Source organism: Myotis yumanensis, unplaced genomic scaffold (assembly GCF_028538775.1).
Source record: "Myotis yumanensis isolate MYYU_CA2020_CCGP unplaced genomic scaffold, mMyoYum1.0.hap1 SCAF_2, whole genome shotgun sequence".
Taxonomy (NCBI): domain Eukaryota; kingdom Metazoa; phylum Chordata; class Mammalia; order Chiroptera; family Vespertilionidae; genus Myotis; species Myotis yumanensis.
Window position 1 is genome coordinate 95797632 of NW_027223753.1, and position 5882 is coordinate 95803513.

The 5882-nt window shown below is 46.4% G+C and overlaps 1 pseudogene; it reads right to left on the minus strand.

The window, feature by feature from the left end:
* Positions 1 to 317: 317 nt before the first annotated feature.
* LOC139001988 (keratin, type II cytoskeletal 8 pseudogene) lies at positions 318 to 1759 on the minus strand (annotated as a pseudogene).
* Between the last annotated feature and the right edge of the window lie 4123 nt (positions 1760 to 5882).

The window sequence follows — 5882 nt, forward strand, 5'->3', positions numbered from 1 at the left end:
AATGACTATTTTTTTTGCAAGTGTTTTTGTTGCTGTTATGAAGGAGAGGGTATTTGGAGGTCATTGCTCTGCCATTCATATTGATGTCTACATTGTTTTTAACAGCAAAAACCTGAAAACAACCTTACAATATCATACTCTTTTGATGATGGCTCATCAACAAGAGTGATATGCCATGAACATCTATATCACAGGCTATTGGGAAACCTCGCAGAAGAATGTGTTAGAGCTATGTCTCTTGCCTTAGAGGGGTGTTCATGATGTTTTATTTTTATTTATTTATTTATTTGTTTTTTTTGGCAGAACCAGCTGAGACTTTATTTTGAAAAACAAACAAATGATGATTCAGACACCAGCTTCCCATCACGGGTCTCAATCTTCTTCACAACCACCGTCTTGGAGGAGCCGGTGCAGTGGAAGGAGCCAAAGCTCCTGCCAGAGCCCAGGTGGGCCTGGAAGCCCAGGCCATAGTTGAGGTTCCCATAAGATGGGTTCATCAGCCCACCTGAGTAGCTGCTGGTGGTCTTGGTGTGGATACTCATGTTCTGCACCCCAGATTCCAGCCTGTTCTCACCCTCCAGCAGCTTGCAATATGTAGCGATCTCCACGTCCAGGGTCAGCTTGACGTTCACGAGCTCCTAGTACTCATGCAGCTGCAGGGCCATGTCCTGCGTGGTGTTTCTCAGAGCGGCCTCCAGCTCAGCGACCTTGGACTGAGCATCCTTGATGGCTCCCCACGCTGCTCGGCATTAGCAATTGGCAGCCTCCAGGGAAGCCCTCTGGTCTTTGAGGCCCTCGATCTCAGCCTGGAGTTGACTGATGTTCCAGTTCATCTCAGAAATCTCAGTCTTCATGTGATGCAGGTCATCCCCGTGCCTCCCAGCCAATGTCTGCAGCTCCTCATTCTTGATCTGGTAATGGTCTCAGCCTTAGCCTGGCTGCAGTTGGCGATGTCCTCCCACTGGGCCTTGACCTCAGGGATGATGCTGTGGAGGTCCAGAGAGCAGATGTCCGTGAACAGCACCACAGATGTGTCGGAGATCTGGGACTGCAGTTCACGAATCTCCTCTTCATACAGCTGCCTGTAGAAGTTGATCTCATTGGTCAGCCTTTCCAGGCAGGACTCCAGCTCTACCTTGTTCGTGTATGCTTCATCCACATCCTTCTTGATGAGGACACATTTATTCTCCATCTCTGTGCGCTTGTTGATCTCATTCTCGTACTTATTCTTCAAGTCCTCCACCAGTCCCTGAATGTTGCCAAACTCTGCCTCCAGCCTCAGTTTCTCCTGACCTAGCGTGTCCAGCTGCCGCTGAAGGTTGTTGATGTAGCTCTTGGACGTATTGTCCATGTTACTGTGAGTCCTTTTCTGCTGCTGCAGGAAGTTTCATTTGGCCTCCAGAATCTTATTCTGCTGCTCCAGGCTCTGTACCTTATTGATGAAGGAAGCAAACTCGTTGTTGAGGGTCTTGATCTGCTCCTTTTCCTGGTTGTGCATGGCCTGGATGTTGGGGTCCACCTCCAGCTTCAGGGAGCTTAGCAGGCTCTGGTTCACTTGTACAGCTGTGATGCTCCCCATACTCCCAGCCCCACCATAACCCCAAGCCAGACTCAGACTGGTGCCCAGGACACTCCGGTAGCTGCTGCCAACCCGGGAAAAGGCCGAGGAGCTGATGAAGGTGCCGGGCCCACTGGCTACTGAAGGCCCGGGGCCAGAGATGGACACCTTGTAGGTCTTCTGGGTCACCCATGTGGACATGGTGGAGGCTGGAATAGAGGAGAGCAGACTGAACCATACAGAGATTCGAGAAGAAGCCAAAAAGCTGCTTCTCGTGATGTTTTAAATTAGAAAAGTTGGAGACAGAATGAATCCATGTGTTTATGTATGTATGTTGGTATCCATTTATCTTTTTTTTTTTTTTTTTTTTTTTGGAAATCATAACAACCTAAAGTCCCTAGGTATGAGTCTGTATCTTCCTCTGAGTGTGGGGCCATCTGTATGAGGACAGTGGGGATGTCGAAATTGACTGCAGTGAGACAGCTTATTAACTTTCTATTAGTTTTGCATTCTTTCAGAGGCCGTGGGGAGCATGTGTTTACATTTGCCATTTCTAAAGAGAATATTATCTTAACAAGTATTTATAAGGATAAAGCTATCCATTATTCTACAATCCTAAGGGGTTTTACATTTAACATTTTCTCTGTTATATCCATATCAATACTTTTTCATGGTATTATTATTATTAATGTATCTCCAAAGATTTCATAGTTCAAAAAACTACACGTTGTACTGGTTCTCCATGTTTGTTAAGACTATTTTTTAGACTCAAGAGAGATGAGCTATTCAGTTGGTGCCCAGCGGTGCTCCCAGTACAGCAGAGACGGCCTGAACAATTGGCAGGGCCTCTTGCACCCAGTGCTGCCTTCCAGGCACCGGGAATCTTCAGGATGCAATGACGGGAAGGGAGGGCTGTTCACAGAGGTCTGGCTTGTGCTGTGGAGGTCTTGCTGGATTACTGCAGGACATTGCCTTGTCCTGTGTACTCAGCCTTCAAGTGACCATCTAAAATATTTAGTCAAGCCCTCAAAGAGATGCACTTGACTCTTGAGAGGAGGTTACAGGGAAGCCCAGGGTGCTGTGCTGCCCTGCCCTGCCCCTGCTTTACTATGTGGGGGCCCTGCCTGTGCTGGAGACTGACAGGCTCCAGGAGGGGCTCCAGGGAGAAGAGCTGGAGAGCAGCCCCTGCATACCTGAGGCTCCTGCTACACCTGCCTGGCTGTCACTGGGAAGCCCTGATCAGTCTCTGCTTTCCCGACACCAAGTCCACTCTGCACGGATGGATCTGCTCCTTGGCAGGTGTGTATGGGTCCTGACAGACCCGGCATGCTCACTGTCCCCCGGAAATCTCACTGCAGCATCCGGGCATGGCGCTGTCTTTTGAGGGCTGTGCTCCATGCTGTTGCTCTGTAATGCTGTTTCTCTTACCACTTTTTGTATCTCTTTTCCCTTCAAGGTCACACATTCTTTTCTTTTGGTTACAGCAAATACACTATTTAAATGGTGCTACATTCAAGACAATCACACTGTCCATTACATTGCCTGGATCAAGTTTTTAATCATAAACACTGTTGTGAAATTGAGAGGTGCTGAGAAGGGTGGGCTGTGATGCTGCTACTGATAGGATGTGAGTTAAGGACACATTCCAAGTCACCCCTTCTCTGGAGAGATTCACAGTGCCAGCATGTGAGGGCTGCAGTTCAGATGTGAACGTGCTGGGATGGTGACTCAGGCCTGTGTTGAGCCTGGAGGACCATGAGGACGTCAGAGCTGCCCATTCTCTACCTGAAGAATTTGGCAGGTCACTGGAGTTGTGACCATGTTAGCAACCTTTGGGGCAGAGTCTATGCCATTTGCCAGCTGTTGTCCTAGCTGAACAACTAATGAGGTCCACATGTTTTCTCTCATGACAGTGATCACATTTTATAGTGTCAGCAGGCAACTCAGTGACACATCTCTCATGAGCAGGGCTGCCCTCAGGATTTGGAAATCTGTGGGCGGGACAACTATATGTGGCAGTTTATAACATTAGTGCCAATTTTAAACACTTTTCCTGTTACTTCTATAAGCCAAAGATGTCCTTATTCCAAACCACCCAGCAGTGATTACTGTGAGAGTGATTTTGGAAGTTCACCACAAAGCCCGTCTACTAAAGTGTTTGTCCTATTTTATCATTTTTATTGTTAAGACAGTGGTTTTTCTGCAGTTGAATATAGTTTGGACTTTTAAAAAAATTGTCTGTTTAAAATTGTGATTCATTGGCAGAGTTTGAAGTCATTCTTCTCAGGCAATGGCTTTCAAAGTGCGAGCTCTGGGCCAGCATCATCTGCATCACCTTGAACATGTTTGAAATTCAAGTGTTCGAGCCCTACCCAAGAGCTAAAGAATTATAATTTTTGCATTGGAACCCAGAAATGTGTGTTTTCACAAGTTCTCCAGGGGGTTCTGATGCAAGCCAAAGTCTAAGCCCTACTGATCTAGAGGTGAAAAGTGTAGATAACAGAAAAATGATATACTAGCTATTCTGAATTTGTGATATATACATCTATATACACATATGTATATTTCTGTACATATATACACACATATATAGAAAAAAGAGACATAAGAAGAAACAAGGACAGGAGGGTAGCACTGGTATTTGATATACCTTTGGATGTAGTGAGTAAGCCTACGTTCTTAGAAAAATCAGAGCAGAAGTGTGTGAACCATAGTAGGAGTAAATTCCTGTAGGGCTTCATCATGGACAAAGGCCTGTGACAAAAGGAAATAGTTGTACAGAACAATCAATTATTAATAATAATTTAAAAATTGGGTTATTCTCGAAAAACCAAGATGGCAGCATAGGTAAACACCGGAAATTGCTGCCTAGCACAGCCACTTCAAAAAAACAACTAAAAGACAAAATGGACATCATCCAGAACCACAGGAAGGCTGGCTGAGTGGAAATTCTACAACTAGAAGGAAAGAGAAAAGCACACTGAGACTCAGAGGAGGTGTGGTGTGGAAGTAAAGTGCAGAGGTACGGAGGCGCGTGCGGAAAGGGCTGGCAACTGAGGACACTGTTGTCTTTTTCAATCAGGAGGGAGACACAAGCTCCCGACTGCTCTGAATTCCAGTTCCGGGTGAGTCTCTGGGGACCCAGACTTATATGGGGAGAAACTGGACTGTCTGGCAGCGGGCAGAACTCTAGGGCAACTTTCTCTCAGAAGCGCTTGCAGTGATTACCACAGAACAGTGAGACCCGGGCCCTCTTAGGGTAGGACTGAGGATCAGCCATAGCTGTTTGCTTCGACCTGTTGATTCTCTGAGACTCCGCCCCACCCAAGCTGTGTGCAGAGGCTTTTGCATATGAATGCCCTGGCCCTTTGCAATCTAAAATTACCTAACAAACTGCAGCTGGGTCTGAGAGACCCAGAACATCCAAAAGAAGGCCCAAGGCCCCACAGCAGCTTGCATTGCTTCACAGCTGGGCCTCATCTAGGCACCTCCAAACTCCAAACAAAGAAAAGGAATCTGCAGATCTCTCTGTAGCTCCTGCTGGGTAGCCTCAGGCAGAGGCTAAATTAGCACCTCCTTAGATCTAAGAGCCAGTGTACCCAGTGGTCAGAGTGGGACCATCCAGATTACAACTCCTCAGATCCATAAGGGACAAAATCAGGGGGCAGACTCAGTGAGCACCAAAGCCCCACTGAAGCAAGTCTTGCCCCAGAAGGGTGTTTCCAGGACAGAAGTTCTCCCACCATAGACACAGCTGATTCTCACAGACAATTGGCCTGGAGGTCAATTCCTCCCAGTGATACCTACAACAATCAAGGCTTAACCACAACAAGATTGTGCACAAAGCCCACAAAGGGGTTCACCAAGAGTGTCCACCTCAGGTAATTGGGGGGGAGGGGGGCTAGCCACTGGGCCCTATAGGACACCTAGACAGAAAGCCACTCTACCAACACAGGGAAGCAGCCAAAATGCGGAGACAAAGAAACAGGTCACAAATGACAGAAATGGAGGAAAGCAAACTACTGGATATAGAGTTCAAAACCACAGTTATAAGGTTTTTCAAGAATTTTCTAGAAACCACCGATAAATTTAGTGAGACCCTCCATAAATCTAGTGAGACCCTTGAGGATATGAAAAAGGGCCAACTAGAAATTAAGCATACACTGACTGAAATAAAGAATATTATACAGAGATCCAACAGCAGACTAGAGGATCCCAAGAATCAAGTCAAAGATTTGAAATACGAAGAAGCAAAAAACAATCAACCGGAAAAACAAAAAGAAAAAGAATCCAAAAATATGACGATAGTGTAAGGAGCCTCTGG